Source organism: Canis lupus, chromosome 17 (assembly GCF_011100685.1).
Source record: "Canis lupus familiaris isolate Mischka breed German Shepherd chromosome 17, alternate assembly UU_Cfam_GSD_1.0, whole genome shotgun sequence".
NCBI lineage: Eukaryota > Metazoa > Chordata > Mammalia > Carnivora > Canidae > Canis > Canis lupus.
Window position 1 is genome coordinate 17,565,817 of NC_049238.1, and position 25,741 is coordinate 17,591,557.

The 25,741-nt window shown below is 42.2% G+C and overlaps 2 long non-coding RNA genes across 6 annotated transcripts in view; one reads left to right on the forward strand and one right to left on the reverse strand.

Annotated features, from left to right (window-relative positions):
* LOC102155194 lies at window positions 1-25,436 on the forward strand. 5 transcript variants are annotated; one of them, XR_005372200.1, is made up of 5 exons: window positions 1-399; window positions 5,235-5,398; window positions 17,091-17,271; window positions 18,611-18,752; window positions 23,611-23,729. It is a non-coding gene; the product is annotated as an uncharacterized LOC102155194 (long non-coding RNA). The 5 variants fall into 5 exon arrangements; XR_005372197.1 differs by having other exon boundaries at window positions 4-322; window positions 18,611-18,766; window positions 23,611-23,731; XR_005372198.1 differs by lacking the exon at window positions 23,611-23,729 and adding an exon at window positions 23,829-25,436 and having other exon boundaries at window positions 5-322.
* Window positions 23,034-25,741, reverse strand: part of LOC111090526 — an 11,311-nt gene continuing 8,603 nt past the window's right edge. The window contains exons 3-4 of the long non-coding RNA XR_005372202.1: window positions 25,072-25,147; window positions 23,034-24,237 (exon numbers count right to left, since the gene is read on the reverse strand). This is a non-coding gene — a long non-coding RNA (uncharacterized LOC111090526). The remainder of the gene's footprint in view (window positions 24,238-25,071; window positions 25,148-25,741) is intronic.

Genomic DNA, 25,741 nt, shown 5'->3' on the forward strand with positions numbered 1-25,741 from the left:
TTCACAACAACCTAAACCCTAATCCCAATCCTAAACTGAGTATTAAAACTCAGTGGTGAACCAAATATCCTGCCAATCCTGTCTATGGACCGGGCCCCCTATTCTGGCCATAGATGGCCACTCTCTCAACCTTAGCCTCACACAGAACCCTAAGTCAGATGACAGTCAGCCCTTTGTGTGGCCAGGGAGTGACCACTATGATGGAGAACCAGTCATCTCACAATGACCCCACAAGGGCACAGAGGAGAGGACAGGTGGGAGGTCAGTGCAGGTCTGTTCCACAAGGTGCCTCAACTCATTGTACACGTCTTTCCAAGGATAGGTCAGTGGCATTTTTATTATGAAATATGATACATTCATTTCACAGTTTCCTAGCAACAGGATGCCAATCAGCAAACGGTAATTCAAGGATTTATCTTCTTTGTTATGAAGGAGCTAGGAGCTAGGAGCGGGGGCGGGGTGGGGGACAGGGAAGAGGGGGAGGTGGGGGATGTGCAGGAGGACTTCCCAGCATAAGGTAGATCTGAGAGCATGGTTTGAGGATGAGGAAACCAGGCCTGCAGAATGAGGAACGTCAGAGAGTCTGCCTTTCTTCTCGCAGGCTCTTTGAAGCAGGGTTTCATCATACTGCGTACTGCCGCAGCTGCTGGCTTCCTGCTTCCGCATTAATTAGTAGTGTCAGTGGGTCCAATTTTAAATCATATGGCATGTTCTTGAATCACACACAGAGCCTGTTCCATCCACAAAACATTGGCAGCAAAAAACAAATCAGGACAGAAACAATAAACCTTCTCGGCTACTTCCCCTAGCTGAGCTTTGGAAATGCTGTAATCACTAAGTCAGGTGGTTAGGTCGCTGAGACATTATCCTGTGGCTCATTCCCACTCTTTTTAGCACCTGCAAATTTATTACATAACATATTATTTTGTACTCAGTTTAATTAGTTAGAACTATTTGTAGTCATTTGAAATACACTCCATGTTGATTAAAATAATTAGTGTAGGGCTACTAAATATTTACCTAAGATATGAATCCAGGGGGAATTTGATAAATTTAATTAGCAAGAACTAATTATTGTTATGATAGGAGTTAGGGTTTAATAAATATAATTACAGAGCACAAATGACGGTTTCTTAATTAATAGATACTAGTTGCAAACACAAGAGCCATTATCATATTTTCATGCAGGACATGCTATTCAGCACACCTTCCAGATGTCAACTGTAACAGCAGTGGTGACTTCCAATAAGAAGAGCTAACACTTATACTGTGCTTCTGCTGTCAGGCACAGTCCTAAGTGCTGTTAGTACATGAACTCATTTAATCCTTACAACAACCCTACTATTGTCCACATTTTACACATACAGAAACTGAGGCACAGAAAGGCTAAGGAATTTGCCCAAGATTACACAGGTAGGAAGTGCCAGAGCTGGCATTAGATCCCGTGCAGTTTAGTTCAAGAGCCCACGCTTTTCACTACTCTCTGTAGCAAGCAACAACAAGCAAGCAAGCAACAACAACAAAAACAAAAAGAGAAAATGTGTGATTGTCAAAAGATCAGCAACCAGAATCAACCCCATGTTTGCTATTCAAGAGATTTTTGGTATTTGCAGATAGCATTTTCATGATTTTGGAGATTCTAAAGAGACCGTGAAGGCACCTGGCCTCTGGCTATCGCTAACTTTGCTGAGGCTGAGATGCAGAAAGGGGAGGTGTTGGAACCGATGAGCAACGTGTGAGCCTTGCTAAATGTTCAGGGCTGTGTCCCAGTAGTCTCCTGTGGTGCGCCCTGCTCCGACCCATTCTGCACATGCATGCTATTGGGAAATTTTCTACCATCGAGGTGTTTGCAAATTAAAGGAACAAGAAACTATCAAGGGCCTACATAATGACTTTGGGCAAAGTTTAGTTTGAACTCCAACAAATCGTGGGTAGAGAACACAGTTTAGGATGTGTAAGGTCGGGGCACCTGGGTAACTCAGTTAAGTGTCTGCCTTTGACTCAGGTCATGATCCCAGGGTCCTGGGATCAAGCACAGCATCAGGCACTGCTCAGCAGGAAGCCTGCTTCTCCCACTCTCTCCGTGTTCTCTTGCTCTCACTCTTGTTCTCTCTCCAATAAATAAATAAAATCTTTTTAAAAAATTACTGGTCACAGATCCTAAATGAGAACCACAAAGCAGTGGTTCTCCTACAAATCAAGTGAGCCCTGTGAGGAGTGGAAACCCAGAGTTTGTGCCCAGCTATCCCTCAGTGTTTCACAGAGCAATGCAGAGTACCCTTGATTTGGCCTATAAGGAAAGTCCTTGCTTTTTTCTTGAGGCTAGAACTTGACGCTGCTCACACATGCTTCAGGCCTCCAAGGACAGCCTGGCCTGTAGAGATCAGTTTTCTAAAATAGATTATTTGACAGCAGAGTATATGAACAGGAAACCAAATATGCCGACTGTTTGCCAAGTGGAGACATCAGCTGCAATCTTCATGTACTGCTTTTGTGTTCCCAACTCTGTCTGGCCCAGAAGTCTCTCCTCCAGCCTCCTGATCTTGGCAGCAGCAATCTGAATCAGCAGCCACCTCAGAGGCAGATTAGAGTGAGAGGTGGGCTATATCCCAAATTAATCTCATGGAAATATCTTATTCTTCACCTTACACTTGTCAGAATGGCTACTGTCAAGAAGACAGGAGATAGCAGGTGTTGATGAAGATGTGGAGGAAGGGAGACCCTCCTGCATGGTCAGTAGGAATGTAAATGGTGTGGCCATTGTGGAAAACAGGATGGAGGTTCCTCAAAAACTTAAAAATAGAAATACTATATGAACTAGTAATCCAACATCTGGTTATTTATCCAAAGAAAACAAAAACACCAAGGCAAAAAATAAATATATATATATACATATACATATATATCTTTACACACACACACACACACACACATTCACTGCAGCATCATTGACAATAGCCAAGATATGGGAACAATCTAAGTGTCTATTGATGGATGAAAGGATAAAGAAATCATGGTACATATATACAAAGGAATTTATTCAGCCATAAAAAAAGAAGGAAATCCTGCCATTGATGACAACATGGATGGAACTTGCTAAGTGAAATAAGTCAGACAGAAAAAGACAAATTCCAAATACCATAGGATCTCTCTTATATGTGGAATCAAAAAAAAAAAAATGTTCATACAGAGAACAGGTTGGTGGTTTTTTTTTTTTTTTTTTTTTTTTTTTTTTTTAATTTATTTTTTTATTGGTGTTCAATTTACTAACATACAGAATAACCCCCAGTGCCCGTCACCCATTCACTCCCACCCCCCGCCCTCCTCCCCTTCTACCACCCCTAGTTCGTTTCCCAGAGTTAGCAGTCTTTATGTTCTGTCTCCCTTTCTGATATTTCCCACACATTTCTTCTCCCTTCCCTTATTTTCCCTTTCACTATTATTTATATTCCCCAAATGAATGAGAACATATAATGTTTGTCCTTCTCTGACTGACTTACTTCACTCAGCATAATACCCTCCAGTTCCATCCACGTTGAAGCAAATGGTGGGTATTTGTCATTTCTAATAGCTGAGTAATATTCCATTGTATACATAAACCACATCTTCTTTATCCATTCATCTTTCGTTGGACACCGAGGCTCATTCCACAGTTTGGCTATCGTGGCCATTGCTGCTAGAAACATCGGGGTGCAGGTGTCCCGGCGTTTCATTGCATTTGTATCTTTGGGGTAAATCCCCAACAGTGCAATTGCTGGGTCGTAGGGCAGGTCTATTTTTAACTGTTTGAGGAACCTCCACACAGTTTTCCAGAGTGGCTGCACCAGTTCACATTCCCACCAACAGTGTAAGAGGGTTCCCTTTTCTCCGCATCCTCTCCAACATTTGTTGTTTCCTGCCTTGTTAATTTTCCCCATTCTCACTGGTGTGAGGTGGTATCTCATTGTAGTTTTCATTTGTATTTCCCTGATGGCAAGTGATGCAGAGCATTTTCTCATATGCATGTTGGCCATGTCTATGTCTTCCTCTGTGAGATTTCTGTTCATGTCTTTTGCCCATTTCATGATTGGATTGTTTGTTTCTTTGGTGTTGAGTTTAATAAGTTCTTTATAGATCTTGGAAACTAGCCCTTTATCTGATATGTCATTTGCAAATATCTTCTCCCATTCTGTAGGTTGTCTTTGAGTTTTGTTGACTGTATCCTTTGCTGTGCAAAAGCTTCTTATCTTGATGAAGTCCCAATAGTTCATTTTTGCTTTTGTTTCTTTTGCCTTTGTGGATGTATCTTGCAAGAAGTTACTATGGCCGAGTTCAAAAAGGGTGTTGCCTGTGTTCTTCTCTAGGATTTTGATGGAATCTTGTCTCACATTTAGATCTTTCATCCATTTTGAGTTTATCTTTGTGTATGGTGAAAGAGAGTGGTCTAGTTTCATTCTTCTGCATGTGGATGTCCAATTTTCCCAGCACCATTTATTGAAGAGACTGTCTTTCTTCCAATGGATAGTCTTTCCTCCTTTATCGAATATTAGTTGCCCATAAAGTTCAGGGTCCACTTCTGGATTCTCTATTCTGTTCCACTGATCTATGTGTCTGTTTTTGTGCCAGTACCACACTGTCTTGATGACCACAGCTTTGTAGTACACAGGTTGGTGGTTTTAAGGGGAAGAGGTGGCAGGGAGGGTTAGAAGAAATGGGTGAACCACTTTTATTTTAGTTTAAATAAATTGAACAATTTTTTTTAAAAAGGAATTACAAACAGTATTAATTAGCAATAGAAAGAAAGAGAGAAAGGAAACCTGGAGTAATTCTGAAAAAAATATGCCACCTGCCTTATTTTAAAGTTCTTCAAGGTCACATATGCAGGTCACCTTACTTTTAATTGACAGAAATTGCTATAAAGTTTCCCTAGGTTCTGTGCTGAGTCATACAGCAGTGACATTTTCCCATGGTCACACGCTTCTGGATTCTATCCGATATTCAATGGGAGCTCAACCCATGCAAGGCGATCCTAATGAGTCCCAGAGTCAAGCTCAGAGCACCTTCAAAGAAAAGCTCCTCCTGTCCTTGATACCGTCCGTACATCACAGGTGCCAGACCAGTCAGTGCTTCATTCTATGCCTCACTACACATATTTTGGCCACCACATATGATCCAAGATTATACAAAAGCCAATCACTTTGTTGTAATTGGAAAAGTCACTGCAAATGAATAAAACCACCTTTCTCCTTTCACAGATGCATCAAGTGAGATCCAGAGATGCGGAGTGAATGTGAGCTTCACACTAGCAGAGGCAGGCCTAGAACTCAAGACTCCTGATTCCCAGTTCAGCGTTCCCTCCACTGAATGCAAAATGATGTGTTCTTTCTAAGAACACACGTCCTAGAGGCCTCACTAACTGGTATTTTGAAATCTGTTCAATGTTTGGAATGCATGGTCTAACTTCTTCCAAAATGACCACACTATTCACATTAGCCACATGAAGCAAGACCATTAGACTCAACCAGAGCTTCCTTGAGCTTTTTCTACGAATAAGAGTTTGATTGGCTATTGTCACAGGCACCTTTACCCAGATCCTGACTCACATCCTTGCCTATAGCCTTCCCATCAAGAATCCTGTCTTTCACTTGAGCTTCTGGGACATTGGGAAGTACCCAGGCTCATTCATAAGGCAAAATGGGTAATTGTTTTCAAAATAGGCAAAAGGTGGCATTAAGGGAAGGTTGCAAAAACCTATAGAGTATCGAAGGCCCAGGGCTGTCTATTCAAAGCAGAGTTTGGGAAGGTCTGAACAGGGCAAGCCTAGGATCACCTCCCTGGGGCTCAGCCTTGTGTATAAGGAACTGTATTTCTCCCTCCAGTCAATCTGGAAACACAGTTTAATCTAAGGAGAGCTATGTGGGAGGGGAAAAAAAGATGAGAAAAACCAATAAATAGTAAAAACAGGAAGCAGGAAAAGACAGGCCTGGATGTGCAATTCTTTTTGTGCCTGTTAAATGAACTCTGGTGGGGATGAGGAGAGAGAATTATCCTATTTATATATTGAAAGGAATTTTAAATATGCATAGGCAGGGAGAGAGGATCCACAGAGATTGAAATGCAAAACACAGCGTGGCCTGTGCCTCTCCCCTTCTATCTCCCAGTACCATTAGCAAGCTCCTTGCACCAATTTCTGGAAAGCTCCTTCTAAAACTCAGAGCCGTCCTTCCACTTACTCAGCACATCTGTCTTAGAAAAGCAATTCTATTTTTATAAAGAAATGGGCCTTCACTTGCAAAACACCTTGCAAATGTATTCTCTCATAGAAACACAGCTTATATTTCTACACTGATACACACGCATGTCCAACCAACCCATACACACACACACACACACACACACACACACACACACACACCTCTACCACCACCTTTACTTCTGTCCCACAATCTCCTGGCCACTAGCCACTGAGGTTTTAGTATAGATTTATAACATATGAAAGGAAAGAACTCAGTTGGTTGGCTGGGTGGCTCAGTTGGTTCAGGTCTGTCTTTGGCTCAGATCATGACCCCAGGCTTCTGGGATGGAGTCCCACATCAGGTTCCCTGCTCAGCAGGGAGTCTGCTTCTCCCTCTCCCTCTGCTCCTCCCCCTGCTCATTCTCTCTCTTTCTCTCTCTGTCAAATAAATAAATTCTTTAAAAAAATTATTTTAAAAAAATGAAAGGAAAGAACACCTCATTTACTGAGCTCTAGCCACGGTAACATATTTACATGGCATGGGAAACTTGTCATCATTCAACTGACCACAGTCACTTTGGGAATATGTAAAAAACAGAAAACTGACCATAAATATGTTTTATCCACATTTAAGAAGCAATCTTTTTTTCCCACACAAATCTCAACTCCCTTACTAAATTCCCCCACTCACTATCCCCACCAAGCAAGTTTCACCTCCTCTAAGATGGCAGGAGCTACTGTCCTCACTGGCCTCACTGAACAGCAAATAAATCCTAGAGTAGCTGCTGCCAGCCCCCCTACCATGGACCAATACATGGATCCTCAATCCCAAACCAAAGTCATGCAAGAAAGAAGAATTGCTAAATAAAAACAATCCCTTTGTGAATCACCTCACTTGCTCCCCAGCCTCGCAATATCCCTTTCTTCCCTGCATCTCACAGTTACAAAAAGCCCCCACCCCTCTAAAGGAGGGCTATTCGTCTATGGGACTAGGCCAGAGACATGGATATTGCTTTAGGAAAGTCGCCATTCTATGGTCATTTATAGAAGAGTATTTTAAAGACTATGCAGTTTGTTAATGGACCATCAGGACTTTGAGATTTTTATTTTAAAACTTCCATTTAAGAATGAATTTGGAGAGAGTAAAGGGAACCAGGGACAGGGAGTGATGGGAGCCCATGTAACACCCCAGTGCTAGTGTGTTAAAGGCTATATATCCACTCTTCAAGTAGGAGGCGGCCTGGAGCCATCCTGCAGCCTAGCCTGGCCATCCACTCAGCAGACAGGAAGAAGTCTTTGCCCATCTTCTGACCTGTTCCTCAGACCCAACCACATTCTTCAGAGTTAGCTAACACTTCTTCATCCTTTAAGTTTAGCATTATTTCCTCTCAATATCTGTCTCAAAGCTTCCCTTCTGATGGTTGAACAACTGCAGTCTGGCGGGAGAGGGATGGATGGGTCGGAAAGATGACTATTTCCACACTGAGACATGTGGGGCTTGTCGTTTTCTATGGAAAATCCAGGTGGTGGTGATATAGAGCAAACAGTTGGTTCTCTGGCTCAGATACCAGGACCGAAGTGGGGCCCAGAAGCACCTTGAAAGGTCGCAGCATATGAGCCATCCTGAGGGCATTGATGTGGAAGGGGGTCCCCAGGGATAGCCCAGGCTCGATGCATCCCCAGGAGGCCATTGCACAGAGGGCAGATGTCACTTTCTGAGCAAAGAGACAAAGGCAGAGCTCTACGTGAAGAGTTTTCTGTAGGCCCAGATTTATGACACTGGGACAATATGAATCATCATTGCTGTAATTACGTTAATGTAACATTTCTCACTGAGAATCCAGGGAAGTGCTTACATCTACATTAAGCTTTCAGGCAATCAAAGACCGGAAAAAAAAGCCTGAAAATGGTATTAATGTGTGAAAAACACTTTAAAAAACCCACAGATATCTTGAGAACAACCGAGAAGAATGTTTCACCAGGCTGTCTACAATTCACAGCTCCAGCCTGAGCACAGGCTTCTGAAGACACATAACAATGGTGTCTTCCTCCCTGAGGAATTAGCACCTGAGTCATCCACTGCCTTCAAGTGTGGCACCTACCACAGAAACAACTCTCCCCTTGGCTGCCATAAAATATCTACCTTTCCTTAGTGTTGATTTTCAAATGGGAGGCTGAGCGGGCCCAGAACCCAGATCTCCCATGGACCCGACTATTCCTAACCAACCATGGGGCAGAGGATGGAGCCAATGAGAGCAATAATGCCATCTGTCTGAGCACCTAGATGTCCACCTCTTCCATTTCCCTAGCAGCCCTCCATGAAGTGATTCAGGCTGGGATCATGATGCTAGGAGATCTCTTCTCTGACAGAAGTAGGATGGTAGTTTGGGGGAAAAATAAATTAGACTAAATTAGTCTAAACTAGATTGGACTTTACTAAAAGATAAACGAAGCCAAATCAGACAGAGGTAGGGTATATATGTCTTCAGCAGCCCCCACCTCAATATCTATCTATAAGGACATTTGGGGACACCTGCAGGCATGTGCTTCCGAGTTCTGTTTCTGATGGTGCCATCAGAACCTGCTTTCACCTTCCCTATGCAGTAGGCCTGCCTGTGGCTCTGTGGCCCTCTGTGCTGTTCACCTTTCACAATCCAGAAGGAAGACAGCCTTTCTCATGAGAGCTGACAGTGTCTTTCCCTGGCCTCACATCCAGATACTATGTATGTCCCAAAGGATACCATCCTTGACATATCACCCACCACTGACCCTACCCCAGCTCAGAGCCCCATCCTCTCTTATCAGAATCTGAAATTTCTTTGTGTTCAGGGAATTATCCCTCCAATCCTTCTCACATACACAAATCAGAATGACCTTTCTGTAACATGTATCTGGCTTTGCCAGTCCTCTGTTAAAAATCCTTCAGTCCCTTGGAGGATCCCTGGGTGGTTCAGCAGTTTAGCGCCTGCCTTCCGTCCAGCGCGTGATCCTGGAGTCCTGCGTTCAAGTCCCACATCAGGCTCCCTGCATGGAGCCTGCTTCTCCCTCTGCCTGTGTCTCTGCCTTTCTCTCTCTCTCTCTCTCTCTGTCTCTCATGAATAAATAAATAAAAATTTTTTAAATAAATAAAATCTTTTAAAAAAATCCTTCAGCCACATCATAGATTTCCTGTGCCTGCAGGATCGTGTCGTCGCCCCTTCCATGGCTGACATAGCCCCCATGATCTGGTCCCCCTATCTTTTGTCAGCTGCAGGCCCGGTGCAAGACAGAATGTACCAGACAACTAAGGAGATGATGTGATTTAGGCTACTGCCTTAGGAAACTCATTTATGAATGAGGAACAAATCAAGGATAAAGGAACAGGGCTAGAGTTTTATAGAGGCAGTTGTAGGTCAGTCTTATGGTAGTCATGAAGAATGGAGATGGGTCTATCCAGCAATATTTGAGATTACAGGGGGTTTTGTAGTTAGTTTTTCTTAGAACAGAGAAGAGTGAGGAGATTATCTAACAGCCACTGTCCCTGGGAGCAGAGGTAAGGTTCCGCATTATCACCCCATTTCACTCAACAACTGTCCATTTTCCTCTAGCTATAGACACACTCACCCAACCTGTCTCCACACCCCTGGGACAGAGTTCAATCTGTTCTCTATGAATGAGAAGTGATTCTCTGTCTTCTATGTCTGACCAACCTCTCAAGGTTCAGTTGTCTTCCCCATTAAACCTTAATCAGGGCCTACTTTATCCAGTTGCTATAAGGATGAACAAGGATGATGCAAGCAAAGCCCTTTGCATGGAGCACTGGTGAGGGCTCAAGAAATAAAGACTTAGAGGAGCCTTTCCGGGCCAGGCCCTGCAGATGGAGCTGCCTCCGCTGTGCCCCATGCCAGGCATCTGTCTTTATACCTGAGATGCCAGGGCTCATCACTGCCATTTGTACCTCCTCTCCTCATCACTGCCATTTGTACCTCCTCTCCCTGCTGTCTATTCATTCTTTTTATAAATATTTATCAATCCTCGCCAGGGCTGCAACAGAGAACAAGATAGTCCCACTGCCAGCCCAGGTGGAGATCAGACCTTATGGGGCTCCATATGAGTGCATACACAATCACAATGCAGGGAGATATAAGCAAGTAAAGGCTGGGGATGAGTGCTCAGGGGCACAAAGGCAGACATCTGCCCTAAACCAAGGTGGGCAGGTATCTAGGAGGAAGCAATGGCAAGGCTTTGATGAGGAGGACTGTTCAAATATAATTTGTGAAAGATCTAGAAGTTGGAAGGGGAGAAAGAGGATGGAGTGGGAAGAAGGCCTATTTAGGGCAAGAGAACTTGTCCTACCTTTCTCTGCATCCCTAGTCCTCACACGTATGTATGCACACACACCTCACATTCACACATACACATGCACACACATCCCACACTCCTGCACATGCGCACACATGCACACACATGCATACACACCCCACACTTGCACATATACATGCACATGCATACATATACACCATTGACATACATATACACACAGCCCACACTCACACATACACATGTACATACATCCCCCCAACACACACACATGAATACACATGCTCCACACTCACACATACACGTGGGCACACATACATACATACCCCATTCACATCCACACAGCCCACACTCACACACAGGAACACGCAGATGCTTCCCTCATAGTTTATTGTTTTGCCTATAAGCACCAAGGTGTGAAGAATGAACCTTTTATGCTATGCTTTGGATGGATTGTCTGTGTCTGAATTTTTTGTTTCAGTGCTGATAAGAATCTAAGTCATTAACCCCGCTAAGCACCCTTTTAATTTTTTTTTTCTTAGAACGTAAGTGGGACTAGGACTTTACTCAGAGGAAGAACTGAGGGAAGAACTGAGAGAAAATAAGAAGGTCACATGATAAGCACTCGATAAACACTTCCTTCCCTTGTTCCTGAGCCAAACCTTTCAGGCAGCAAGTGTAATGAAATTTGTGCACTGAGTGTATAGTAACGCTATATTGTCAGGAAGGAACCAGCATTTGGAAAAGCGTGTTCCAAGCATTACACACAAACTCCTGGGACTCAGGAATGATGAGGGCAGGGTTGCTGGTGAATAAGTGTGGGGGTGGACCACTGCCAAGGAATGGGTAAGGGGCGGCCAGCAAAGGCCCAAAAAGCCACTCAGGGAAAACTCTTCTCCTTGAGTCCCCCTCCACCTTCCACTTGGAGGGATTGCTAAAGTACTATAGATCGGCAACGTAGCAATAAAGCTCACAAGCCCCCACGTTGGCTGGCACTGTGACTGTTTTCAAGAGCCAGTAGCACATGGCATACCACCCCCAGCCACTGAGCGTTTTCCATGCACTCTCCTCCACCAGGTGCTTCTCAGCATTTGCAGACATGTCCTAGGCACATGTCGCCAGCCCAGAAGCTCCTCTCACTGTAAGGTCCAGGTCAGCTCACTGCCCCTTTGCCACTGCCAACGGGCACTTCAATGGCCAGTGATGCAGAGGGAATTGTTAAGGATCTATCCAGAAGCTGGGAAAGTGTAACGAAAAGAAGAACCCTTGGGAGACAAGATCTGCCTCCTATTTTGCAGGGTCCTATGAATAATGAAAATACGGGGCTCTTGTTCAAAAATTATTAGCAATTTCAAGACAGCAACAGCACATCATGGAACCAAGCCTGAGACCTTCTGATCCTGGGGCCCTATTTAACTCTACAGGTTACACACCCACAAAGCCAGCCCTGCTTATAAGTCACATAATCCAAAACCCTTATTTGATAGGCAAGAAAACTAAAGCCCAGAAGTGAAAACTATTCTCTTATTCCAGTCCTGCACCATGTCAGTGTTCTAGGAGGCCTTCACACTGGGATTCCTTGGCCATGAATTTTTCTTACCAGTTGTGTGACCCCAGACAAGTTACTTAAACCTCTTTCCCTCAGTTTCCACACCTATAAAACGAGGATAATAATAGTACAGACCTCTCAATAAACAATCACAATTTTAAATATTAGTAGTAGCAGTAATAATGGCTGTGATATTACAGTAAATACATCCTCTTTCTCCTCTGAGTGGCCTTTGCTTTTCTGTATTGGGGGGAAGAACACACCTTCCAGAGGCTTACTTCTCCCAATGCCTTGATCTACCTTGACATGGTAGGAGGCAGAGGTAATTAGCCTAGAGAAAAGCTAGGCTCTAAAAAACTGGCTCCAGTAGCCCGGCTTCTGAGACTCTACACCATGTACTACCACTCAAGACCGGACTGCCTTAGAAAAGAAAGAAAATCCTGCCATTTGCAACAACATGGATGAACCTGGAAGGCATTATACTAAGTGACATAAGCCAGACACAGAACAACAGATACTGTACGATCTCAATTATATGTGGAATCTAAAATAATCAAACTCATAGAAGCAGAGAAAGTAGGATGGAGGTTGCCAGAGGCCAGGAGGAGATTGGAATGAAGAGATCATGGTTAGGGTGCAAAGTTGCAATTGTGTAAGACAAGTAAGTTCTGAATATTTCCTATGCAGCACAGCGCCATAGCTAACAATGCTATATATCACTTGTACTTAAAATTTGCCAAGAGAGTAGATCTTATGTTAAATGTTCTTATCACAAAGTCATAATAATAATTAATAACAATAATAGGGGTGGATGGAAACTCTGAGAGGTGATGATATGTTTATGGTCATGATTACGGTGATGGTTTCACAGGTGCGTATGTATCCCCAAACTCGTGGAGTTATATACGGGAAATATGCACAGCTTTTCACATGTCAATCATATCTCAATAAAGTGGTTTAAAAAAATGAAGTTCCTGGTAGATTAAAAAAAATCATCATAAGATTGGGCTGAGCTGCATGAGGGCAGGGCTTCTCATACTTGTATCATCTCAAATAGAATGTTTTTGCCAAAAATCTAGATTTCTAGACTCCAACCAAATCCCAATAAACCAGAATCTCCCAACAAGGTATCCAGGAATCTGTCCTAACAAGAACCTATGGAATGTTTATTTATACCAAAGGGTGAGAAACACTGGCTAGGGTTGGCTGCCGGTGCACAGCCACCAGCAAGCTCTCTGGGCTGCATCACCTGCATTCACTGTAGTGTCCTCGTCTATGCCGTTGAACTATTTAGCCCTGTGGTAATCTTGCATGGGCAAGGCACCCAGCAGGCACCAATTAAAGCATCTTGGTTGGTTGTCAGATGGTTCACTGCACACATCTCACATCTAACACACAAGAAAGGCTAACTGCTGGGCCAGCTGGTCAGGCCACTCCATCTGGGCCTTGTCCAGGAGGACTCTGGCTGGGGTCCTGAGAACAGTCCCAAAAACCCATAGGCAGCGCCTTGCTCTCTTACAGCCTCTGCTGGCGGATATCTCTTCATTTCTGCTATTTCCTCAAGCTTCATATCTTACTGCTAATGCTTTTGAGCTCTATTAAAGGGGACAAGGGACATTTTGAGATTCATTTTAAATAAGCTTCAAATGGATGAAGATAGCCAAACGTACAAACTTCCAGCTCTAAGATAAATAAGTTCTGGGAATGTAATATGCAGCATGGCAACTACAGTTCTGTTTCATATATTTGAAGGTTGCTGAGAGAGTAGACCTTAAAAGTTCCCATCCCCCCAAAAAATTATCTGTAACTATGTATGGTGATCACATCAACTAGACTTACTGTGGTGATCATTTTGTGATATATACAAATATTAAATCACTGTTGTACACCTGAAACTAATACAATGCTATCTGTCAATTATATCTTAATAAAACTGGAAAAAAATTTCTCCCACCAGATACACAGGCTTATATATTGCTTCAGTATGGTTATGTTATCCTGCTGGTCCTTCGTACCAACTGTAACAAGCAAATGGCAAACAGTCCTCACTGTAAAGTTTCCTGTCCAGCCCTTTCTGCCTGTCTTCCCTGCTTCCCCTAGGGAAAGGGGGAGAAATCCATTTGAAACCAGGATATGGTCATCACCAGGATGCCTGAGTGTTGCTTTAACATCCTGCACTAAGTCCCTCTCTCCCGGCACCCAAATATGCCTTCTTTCAAAGCAGTTAGTTTGTACTTTTCCTTTATAATTCTTCAGAAAGTTGTCAGAATTTAAAACTCATTTTGCTAACTTTTTTTGGTTGGAGTCTCTAATAAACCCAATCTCATCCCATGGGTGCTGTATTTACAAGGAAAGTGAAGGCGAAGCATGGGGATGTCCTAGAACATTGCAGGGAAAGAAGCAGAGACCTGAGAAAATGTGGCTTATACCCCCAGGGACCCTCACGGGGCTCTGGAGCCTAGATCCCTGCTTTAGGACATCCTTGAGAGTTGATGTCAATTCAGTAAGCCTCCCTGAGTGGATCCGAGCCTGTGACCACTACCCACCCCCAATAGAGCCCTTCCTATAAGTGCACGTGTTGCATCCATCGGCACTAAATCTTCCCTACAGATCATGGAAGTAACCAATGTAGACAATGACAAAAATGGGTATAGTGTGAGTGAAGAAATATCATAGGCCCACCTCCTGAAAGCTTTATTTTTCATTATTTTGTTTCATAGTACTTCTCTTCAGGTTTTATGCTGTTTTGTTTTTATCTACTGTTTTATACTACCACTACCATTTAAGCTTTACAAGAGTGGGACTATAATTTGCTTTGTTCACATTTTAAACATCACAAGATGCAGAGGTGCTTAAAATGTGGTTATTAAATGAAAAAATGAACTCATTTAACCTGACCCAATCTTAATGAACCCCCACAAAGTGATATTAGGTGCTCTTCAGATGATATAGAATATTTAATGAAGACGAGCGATATGGAACTTGTCAAAATTGTTCTTCTTTAAAAAGTCAAAATATACATAAATACATTACTTTTTTGTTCCAAAAAAGAGATAGGCAATAGTCTAAAATGTAACTGTAACACTGAGAAGCATGTGGCAAGTGGCAATGCTCAGAGGAAGGAGACACCGGGTCAGGGGAGATGTGCTGAATGTGGGGGGTCAGCTCCTGGGTTATTAATTGAGAAGAACCTCTCTTCTGAGACCTTGCAGGCCAGGCTGAGCGCCCATGCAGCCTTGAATATGCTGCCAATCATGGCACTTGCCATGAGTTATTTTAACACCTTTGTACTTACCCAGGAACCCATGAAAGACCACGTTTTATTCATCCCTGAATCCTTGAGCTCTTGCACTCAGTAGGTTCTCATTAAATCTTGGCTAAACAAATGAATTGGCAGGCTATGGTGGGCGAGAGGAATGGAGGGAGCAAAGGCTCATGGGATGGACAAGGAGTATGTGCTTGCCTGTTGCTATAAATGAGACCCCTGAGCAATTCAAGGTCATAGTGACAAGAGGCATCTTAGATCAATGGTCTGGACAAAGAGTTGCAGTGAGAAACCATCCCTCCAGCCTGAAGGTAACTTTGTGGCTGTACCTAGGGCATTAAGTCATAAAGACATCTCTGTTTTCTCAATAGTTTTGTGAAAAATGAATCCCAATTTCTACATCTTTCTCACTGGGGTTTTCCCTACACATCAAGAAACAAATGGGTTCTAGCTACAGGGAGGGAAAGCAGGATTGTGCTTCAGATAATGAGATTCTGGGGTGCACGTATAAACCCTGGGCAAGTAAGAAATGCTACCAAAATGTCAGGTCAGAGATGGGGTGGTCATGGCAGCAGCTCTTCCTCCTGCTCTCTCCTCCTCACAGGATTTCCAGAAGAAACGGACCCTTGCACTTTCTAACAATAATCTAAACCAGAGGCATCTGCTTTCATCTTTCTCAGCTGAAAGGCCTTTTAAGCTCCCTACTGTTTGTTTTGGTTTATTACTGAAAGGCTAAAACCATAAAAAAAATCATTGTTGTGGGTATTTTCCAGTTGAGATGAAATATTTAACAAGGGTAAGGTGGGGAGGAGAGAGTTTGCAGAAAATACCATTTTTTAAAGGTCAAAAAATGCATAAACCCATTACTTTAATATTTTTTGTTCCCATGAGAGACAAAGTGTTCAGAGCCCTCCCCCCACTTTCCCCCAGACTTCAGCACACAAATGCACACACATGTCAGGTCTGTCCCGAAAACACAGCTATGATCCTCTTACAGCCCTTAGAATCTTCCATGGCTCCACCCAGCCCAGAAATGAGATACAGTCTACTATCCAGCACAAAAATCCAACCACAGTCCAGCACATTTAGTTGTACATACTCACTGACCACAGGGTTCTCAGACCCCCTCTCCATTTCACCTGTGAAAAAGATGTATCCTTGTGCATATTTTCAACATGTGGTTTTACCTCCCTGCACCACAGAATCACGCCAGTCTCTGTTTGAAATAATCTCCCTGCCTCTCCTTTCTCATCCATGGTGACACATCAAAATCCTACCCACGCTTTCCATACTTAGTGCAATTTCACCTCCTCCAAGATATCTCCCTGGTCCCCCCAGTCAGAGCCCTCCTAGCAACACATGGCCACACTGGCATCTGTCCACGTTGTTCTCCCCTTTTAGGATGAGTTTCATGAGAGCTGGAGCCATGGTCTGTATAACTTGTGTCCCCCACTGAACACCATGCCTCCACATAGCGTGCACTCTATTTTTTTTAATGACTGAATTCATGAAGACATGAACAAACCCTTTTGTCTCTGCAGCATTTGCTCTGCTATTTGGGTAAAAATTAAATCCTTAGAACATGCCAAAGCACTCTACATAATGGATGCATCTTCTGATTGGATTATAATTAAAATAAGATTTTTTTTTTGTAATAACATAGTTACCTCGATTGGCAGAAGGGAGATGGCAGATGTAATGGATAATTGATGAACAGTTTGAATGTTGCCATAACGTATATCCTATTATGTTTCCTGTTTCAGAAGAGAGCTTTAGAGGAACATCCCAAGAAGCCGCTGTTGAATTATCATCCCCAAGTGTGGCCAAATTATACAGTATGAGAAAGTCAAAACTTTCAAAGAGCTGACATAGGACACAGAGCAAGAAGGCTGTGGGGCAGAAAGAACATGGAATTTCCTTAGGACACCAAAAAATGGCATGCAGGTAAGCTCTAAGCAGCCCAGAGGCATAGGCTGCTCTGCACACATTCTAGATCTGGCTGGTCCAGTACAGTAGCCATCAACCATATGTGGTTGTGGAGCACCTGCAACATTTGTAGTGTGAATTAAAACGTGCTGTGAATACAATAGAAGTCCACACTGGACTTTGAAGATTTAGGAATGTAAACTATCTCATTAATGATTTTTTATATTGATTGTAGGCTGAAGTGATAAAACATTGGATATGTACAGTTAAGTAAAATATACTATTAATATTCATTTCAACTGCTTCTTTTTACTTTTTTAATGTAGCTACCAGAAAATTTAGTATGACATATGGGGATAGCATTTGTGGCTTGCATTATATTTCTATTGGACAACACTGTTCTAGACTAAGTTTTCTATAGGGAGTAGGATGTCAGTCTTCTCACACCCTAGAAGGAAAAAGAACATCATTCATGCTCACAAAAAAAAAAAAAAAAAAAAGAAAGAAAAGAAAAGAAAAAAAAGAAAGAAAGAGAAAAAGAAAAAAAAAGAAAAAGAAAAAAAAGGCAGATGCCAGAACCAGCCAGCTTTATAATGACACGAGAGTCATTTTCTGGCCAGATGTCCATACTCATTTTTCTAGAGCTCTGAGGCCTGGAACTGCCATCTGAGTCTAAAGAGTAATAAATAAACAGTGTGACTATTATCACAGCCTCAGGATCGCTGACCATCTTAAGCCTTAAGCAGGAAAAGTGCCAAGAAGTATTTATCATATTTGGATGTGTGAACAAAAAAAAAAAAAAAAAAAAGAGTTTCTTTAAGCAGGAGCGGTCATGATTTAACTTGTATTTTTTTTCTATCATTGCAGGGCTCATTCATATTAATGGTTTATTTGACCTGGTGTCTCTAAATGGGCTAGTAAATATGGCTTAACTGATTCATTGTCAGCTTTGGATACCATTTGCAGTGATGATTGGGCCTAATTTCTTACCAAAACAAACAAATGAAAAAAAAAGCTCAAAATTAATGTATAACCAAAAGGATCTTCAAAGACAAAAATTTTAACCATCACTTTGCTTCTTCATTCTAAGTAAACAGATTTGGCATAGCAACCTATCATGAGCCACGTGGCCATGTGTACTCCTGGGCAGGTGGCAGGTGTGGGTGGGAGATGGGGGAGGATACTTTGAAGGTGAATATGCTTAGTATCAACAGAAATATCTTCACTATAATTGACTTAGCCCTCACTTAAGTTATGCTTATCCAAAATCTTAGGTGGTATATTTGTTATTTATTGCTATGTGACAATTACCTCATAACTTAGCAGCTTAATACAATACCCATGTATTATCTCACAGCATCTTTGGGTCAGGAGTTCAGGTGTGGTTTAGCCAAATCTTCCAACTCACAACTCTGCGATCAATCAAGGTCAACAGACAGTGACTGCAGTTATCCAAAGGTTCAACCAAGACAGGATCAGCTCCCAAACTCATTCACGTGGTAAATACTTTCATGTATGTACATATGTATGTATGATAATGAGACAATTCTTACAAATATTACTAGTGCCTTTTCTATGAACTGGACAAATGACTTACCCTGAATTTATACCTGTTCACCACTCCCTTATCCTACCTCAGTGCTCCTTCCTTCTCCGCACACACATAGACTTTTAATCAAGCATAAATTTGTTTCATAAAAGACTGAGTCAGAAGTTATGTAAAACCAGCCACTCTGTATCACATGTGAGTTCTACCAAAAAAATAACTTTGCTTGTAATGCAATTCTTTGTGAGTTTTCACTTGAAATTATACTAACAAATTAAGGACCAAATAGGGAGCAGTCCCTTGCAAGCAGAATGTTAATGGCCTCTGGACACTAAGTTATTCACCTGTTTGGGGAGAGATTGCCAACCAATTCATTCCACCCAAGAAACCACCTGAAGAACAATCGAACTGAACATGAAGTTGCAGCTTTTGAAATAACAAGGAAAGGCAAAGCCTTTTAGGACAGGATGTGTTTTTATTTCTCCCATACATTTCTGTTTGTTGAAGCTTATCAAATCCCTTCACCAGTCAAAAGACCATGAGGGTGGAGCTGGGAATTTATGGCAGAGAACAATGATCAGTGGTGGCAGCACGATTCAGGGCAGACATCCTTAGTAGTACCTTGCGTAGCAGGTGCAGCAGAAGGAAGTCTGGACCCCAGGATGAGCCACACGTTGAAGTCTCTTCCTAACTCACTGCCTCCACTCTGGTCCTTTTGCCTAATCATGAGGGGACTCCGGGACCCAACATTCTACTCCCCAATGGCTGTAACATCACATTTTAGTTTTACTGCAAAACTCATTTGTATTTTGATTATTTATAAAACCTACCCATTATTTCTTTGCCTAATTAGATCTGACTTTCATATATATAGCCTTTTACTGATGACTCAGTTACGAATGACCTCAGGACCACTGAGGATGTGTGTCTAGTTTTTCCTGGTCAAAATGGCCTCAGATTTTTGTGTTTTTATGTTCATGTAGCATTTCCTATAGCTTTGCTCTCTCCTCCCAAAACTGGGCACCGGCAGTCATTTCTACATATGGTTAATCCACCTGATCAGAACTCTCTCCTGTATGCAGCACACAGATACTTATACTCACATTCCCCTCAAGCAAAGTGCTTCCCATTGGATGTGGGCTTGGGGGAAAAAAATACAGCAACAACAGCAGATATCTATGCAAAATGAGTTCAGAGGTTTTGATTAAAGATCTCAAGGTCTCTCTTATGAGTTTAACACCATCTCTACCTTTATTGTTAATTTGCAAGGATTCTCACTTACAGTTAAACAGCTTTGCCCCTAATAGCTAAAAAGAATGGCAAAGTCTGGATAAGTGATTAAAGCTCAATTTACCCCTTAATTTTATGCATATCTAATAGAGGTTGGTGTATAGGAGGGTGTATGTGTGGGTGTGCATTGTGTTGTGTTTTCCCTGCACATCTCCCACTCCATCATCTGGGATCAGAATACTGACTCATTACTGACTTTACTCCTCACATCCGATCAGTCACCAAGTCCTTATGATTTCACTTAGAATATTTTTCAACCCCATCTCCTCTTGCATATTCTCTTGACCATGGCTACATGTATTAGTTTTCTGGGGCTGCTGTGATGTTTAATTTTATGTGTTAACTTGACTGTACCATGGGGTGCCCAGATATTTAGTCAAACATATTCTGGGTGTGTCCTGGAGGCTGGTTTTGGACGAGATTAACATTTAAAGCAGCAGACGGAGTAAAGTGGATGGTCTTCCCCAATATGAGTGGACTTTAGCCAATCAGTTCAGGGCCTTTATAAACATGAAGGGTGACCTTTTCTCAAATAAGGTTGAACTCCTCCTGCCTAACAGATCGAGGTGAGATGTCAGGGTTGTTTTGTTTTGTTTTTTAAGATTTATTTATTTATTTATTCATGAGAGACACAGAGAAAGAGTCAGAGACATAGAGGGAGAAGCAGGCTCCCTGCAAGGAGCCCGATGAGGGACTCCAACCCTGGACCCCGGGATCACGACCTCAGCTGCAAGCAGACTGTCAACCACTGAACCATCCAAGCGTCTGAGACATCAGTTTTTTCCTGCCTTTGAACTTGAACTGAAACACACTGGCTCTTCTTGGATCTCAAATCTGCTGGCTATTGGACTCGAACTTGAACCATCTGCTCTCCTGGTTCTTAGGCCTTTGGGCTCAAACTGGAATTACACCATTGGCTCTCCTGGGTCTCTATCTTGCCAGCTACAAGGACTTCTTAGCTTCCATAATTATATGAGCCAATTCCTTAAAATAAATAAGTAGATAGGTAAATAGATATATCCTGTTGGTTCTGCTTCTGTAGAGAACTCTGACTAATATAGCTGCCATAACAAAATATCAAAGACTCAGCAGCTTAAACAACATAATTTTATTTTCTCACAATTTTGGAGGCTGGAAGTCCAAGATCAAGGTGTCAGCAGGTTTGGATTCCCTTGAGGTCGCTCTCCTTGCCTTGCAGATGGCTACCCTCACATGGTCTTTCCTCTGGACGTGCCCTGCCTGGTGTGTCTCTTGTGTCCTAACTTCTTCTTTAAAAGCATCAGTCAGGGATGCCTGGGTGGCTCAGCGGTTGAGTGTCTGCCTTCAATTCAGCGTGTGATCCCAGGATCCAGGATCGAGACCCACATCGAGCTCCCTGCAAGGAGTCTGTTTCTCCCTCTACCTATGTTTCTGCCTCTGTGTGTGTGGGTCTCTCAAGAATAAATAAATAAATCTTAAAAAAAAAAAAGTATCAGAGTGAATGGAACCTATCCTAACAGCCTCATTTAACTTAAGTATTTATATAAAGACCCTATCTCCAAATACACATTCTGAGGTACTTCAATAGGGCTTCAACATAAGAATTTTGAGGAGACACAACTAAGTCCATAACAATATGGCTTTTGCCTTAGTTTATGGAAATAATCTTCTACGATTTTTCCCTCCTCCACTATCACCACCTTCCATCCATGATTATTAATGTTACCTTTCTAAAATGCAAATCTGATAAGGCATTGTTTGTTTAATTTGGGCTCATAGATCCTTAATGCTTCATTTCTTATAGGACCCAATTGGAAGTTGTTAGCCAGAAACTACCAGAATATTCTGGGTCTTGCCCCTACCTTTTCTTTTCTAGCTTCATTGCTCAACATTCTTGCTCATTTGCCCAATATCCTATTTGTAGCCACTCAAAACAACTCTCTGAAGAGAACATGTTTTGTTTTGTTTTTCAACTCAGAGGCTTTTTCAACTATATCCTTGAGATTTGCAGCCTCCCTGAACACATACCTTCTGGCCATTGCTACATAATTATGAGTAGATGTGAATCTTTTTTTCCCTGATAGAATAGAACTCCAATATTGCTTTTTGTCCAAATAACAAACCATACTAATTAGTTAACCCATTAAATATTTGTTGGGGATCTACTTCCAGTCTGGCCCTTTTCTGCAGACTAAACTTCCCAGTCTTGGGAGGTGGGAAGTATACATGACCTAATAACAATAAAATATAACAATAAAATTTATACTCTCTTGGCCTTCTCCCAAAGATGGCCAATAGAGATAACTCATTCACATCTATTGCTAAGGATTTAGTAGAATCAACGGTTTAAAATAAATTGAAAAACACTGTCTAATAGAATAGCAGCTTTTCTTCTGGTATAACATATACAACCAACCAGTATAAGCCAGCACCTGCAGTCCAAGATTTGCCATCTAGAAGTGATATCTAGAAATAACACAAGTGTGACAGTGTAAAGATTCAGACTATCTATCAGGACAGTGATTTCAAAAGCTCAGTGTAGGTGGATTTATAGGACCAATAAGCCACCACTGCCATATTCTATAATAAAGTAATATAGGTCCCAAGAGAAGTGTGGGGAGCTGAGGACATTGTGTGCATATGGTTATGTGGATAGGGGTGATAGGGTTGGGGGATACCCACCTGCTGAAATCTACATACTGAAAATTTCCAATACAACTTCAATACCTTAAGTTAAATTAAGGCAGTTAAATGCCATCAATCAATTTCTCCTTCCCTGTCAAAATAAGGCACAATATCACTATTGTTAATTGTCTGAACAAGCTGCTTACATGGAGAAATAATACCATCACAAAAGAGATCCACAATGCCTTCCTTGAATTTCCGATTTTAATTTTTTTTTAAAGATGTTAAGGTCAGGTGAGTAACATTTCACCAAAAGGAAACAGCCTTTTTTTGAGTTTTAACTAATTGACCAACCTAAAGAGAACAAGCACAGGGTAGAGTTTCTATGGGGAGAAAATATGCAAGGAGATTTGAAGAGGTACTATTGGTTGGCTAAATATTACCCTTATAAGGTACAAGGGAGAACTGATGAAGTCATGGTAGAAAAAAAAATCTTACCAATAATTTCCAAGCTGTCAGCACAGAGGCCATAACTACCATATACAGAGAAAGTATGCAGACATGATATATTAATTTCTGGGTGAATGACCAGACCACATAGCTCTGGGTGTTCTAAAATGTGAAGGCAATTGTTGTCACAGCATTCTTGGAGTAATAACTCATGTAATGTTGCCCTGTTCAGGTGATGTTAATGGGGGCTGAAATGGGAATAACATCCCCAGGAAGTCCCCCATGGTCCAAACGATGGCAGTGCCTGTGAATTTTTCTGGTCTACCGCTCAGCTATGGGGCCAGTGTATTGAACCTTCTGTTTTGAATGCATCCAACCTTGAATATGAAATGATGGATCTCCTTAGATTTTAAGCCCCCGACACTTTATTCCATTAATAAATATTCATTTTCCTTTTCTCCCTTCAGTAGCATTTTCTCATCAATCATGGTTGAAGCCACAGCTGTGAAAGCCCTTTATCCGTTACTGTTCATCTCTACATGATTCTGTGTATCCTTACAAAATTATGGAATTATTGAAAATTGGGTGCGAACCTTTTGTTTGGTGTGGTTTTTAATCGTCATTGAGTCCGTGTTTATTCCCAGAATGAAACCACTTTGTTATTTTTTTCTTCATTTTCTTCTAGTACATGTATAAATCACTCCATTGGATTCTACTGTCTTGTAAAAATAAAAACGATCCCCAAATGTTCAAGAATTACTCAGGGACTATTCAGTGTTCAATATGTCAAAGCAGCCAAGACAGACAGTCAGGAAGAAGATTAGAATCAATGAAGAAAAATCCATCCCGGGCACAAGTTGTCCTGCTGCCAGCACTGTCGGGGAAAGGCCTGCTCGCTCGGCACTCTCATTACTGGGAGAAAAAGTCTTCAAGCATGAGACCAAGGAGGAGGCCACAATCCCTGCTGCCTGAGTTCTTCGGACAAATCCACAGTCTATTTTGTCAAAATGGATACTCCCATGGAGTGGCCGTCTGCTGCGTGGTTTTAAAGAGCTCCTCTACGTCTCTGCTGCCTCCAGAGAGGGATCAGTCACCTGGGCCCCAACAGGAGCTCAGCCATTACTCAAAAAACTGGAATGCTAAGATTTCCACTTATTCCCTGCTGACTACCAGCATCAGAGGCTCTCTGCCTGGGGCAGGCTTTCTGCTCACTTCTGCTCCCCTTCCCCTCCTTCCATCCAGGGTTGGATATCATCCAGTCCCCTCCTATCCCATTCAAGCTCCTTCCACAACAAGAGGAACATTAGAAGGTTAACATCTGCCTGGATTTTAAGGAAGAAAACTTGCCCAGGTGTTGATAGAGTTGATAATAATAGATTAAAGTTGTAAAAATGGGATAGATGAGCACACTGCAAGCTGATATTGCATGAGCACCTTCTGTGGGCATGGCCCTGTGCCAGGCTGCACATGTGCAAAAGCAGCCTCTGGAAGCTATATGGTGGCTACAAAGGGTGAAGGCAGGAAAGAAGAGAGCTAAAGCAATTGGGGCAGAAATTGGAGAAAGCTAGGGATAGACTGTTCCTAATGCATGCTAGGCACACAACGGCAAAAGGAATCTCAGCCTTAGCATCTGCCTGATGCTGAGATTTTCTGGAAGGGAAGTAAACTTATTTCTTCTGGATGGATGACAGGGACTGCCTGACCCTCCACCCCCAATCAAAGACTCCCCAAACTCCTTAGAGATGAGTGACAAGGGACATGTATCAAGTCAGCTTCCTCATTAGCAGATCAGAAATGTAAGTCCCAGAGAAGATAATAAACTAGCCTAAAATCATGCATTCAGGTGGCCACCGGCTAAAAGTGACTTCCACGACTGGGAGCCATGTCTATGGGTTTCCATTCCTAGGCTCTTTCCCCACACAACTTACCTTAAGTGGGGATGATACAGGCAATGGGTTGATCCTTCCTACTGAAAGCTACATGTCGAATACAGTTTCCATCAGCCTGAAAAATAGAACCAGGGTGGCTGCAAGACTTAGCCAAGAGACCCCATGGCATGTTATTGAAATACAAGGTTTTTAACAGAGACCTCCACAATTATGTCTCAGGAAGTCACACCAATACCTATTATGGTTTTGAGAATGTGACTTGCAGCTTTGCCCCGGTTTCCACATTTTAAAATAAGACAAACTACTGCTCTTACAAAGATGTTCAGTGACCAAATTAATGATTAATTATGAGTACACAGAATTTCATGGAGATTACTCTTCAGTTTGACATTATTACTTTCAATAAACCTGTTGTTATAATCATGCGTCCAACAAGTAAGACTAAATATCAGAAGGTTTTTTTTTAACTTAAAAGATGACAAATGCAATCTGAAGAAAACAAATATAGTAAAATCTCATAAAGGATTGTACAGTTATTCTTGACATGCACAAATCTCCAATATCAGATGCCCAGTGAGATAGTTTCTGACAGGCTTCCAGTTCTTAACCTCGTGGCCAACAAATACCAGCTGCTGGCACCCTCCCCAACCAACTATGAAGACACCAGAAGAGAAAAAAGAAGCTTGTACATTTAAGGGGGGTGGGTACT